This window comes from Calidris pugnax, unplaced genomic scaffold (assembly GCF_001431845.1).
Source record: "Calidris pugnax isolate Ruff unplaced genomic scaffold, ASM143184v1 scaffold91, whole genome shotgun sequence".
Taxonomy (NCBI): domain Eukaryota; kingdom Metazoa; phylum Chordata; class Aves; order Charadriiformes; family Scolopacidae; genus Calidris; species Calidris pugnax.
In genome coordinates this window covers 423,862-424,511 of record NW_015090898.1, presented here as the reverse complement: position 1 = coordinate 424,511, position 650 = coordinate 423,862, and positions in this window count along the sequence as shown.

Below are 650 nucleotides of genomic sequence, written 5' to 3'. Positions count from 1 at the left end.
GGGGCGGGCCGCGCCGTGGCGGGAAGGAAAAGGCGCCAAAGGAGCGCGGGAGGGGAGGGGTTTCCCCTCGTGGGGGGAGAGTAAAGGGCGAGCGCGGCGTGTAAAGGGCGACCGTGGCGAGTAAAGGGCGATCGTGGCGACTAAAGGCCGAGCGGGGCGCCGAGAGCAGCCTCTCCCGTGCCCCGGTGCGGCCGCCCGCGTCCCCGTTCCCCACGGGAGCGCCCCCGCTTCCCCCCCATCTCCCCGCGGCATGAGGGGTTGGGGGGGAGGGAACCGCTCTTCCTCCCCGCATCCACGTGAAAATCCCAATTATTTATTTATTTTTTTAAGCTCATTCTTCCTTTTATTCCTTTTTTTTTTTTCCCCTGCCATCTCACGACTTCCCGGTGGTCCCCGGCATCCCCCCGCTGCCCGCCCCGGTCCGGCCCGTCCCACGCTGCCGTTACTTCATCCCGAGTGAACGCCTGTCTGAACTTTTCCCTTTTCCCCGGAGGAGGCGAAGGACCGGCGGGAGGTTCACGGGGCGGGGAGGGAGCGGCGGCGGCGGCTGCTCCGGGCTCTGCCGGGCTCCCGTGTGGCGCGGCGGCCCCCAGCCGGCCCCGGGCGGGGCGGGGCGGAAGGGCGGGGCGAGACCAGTCGAGGGGGCGGGG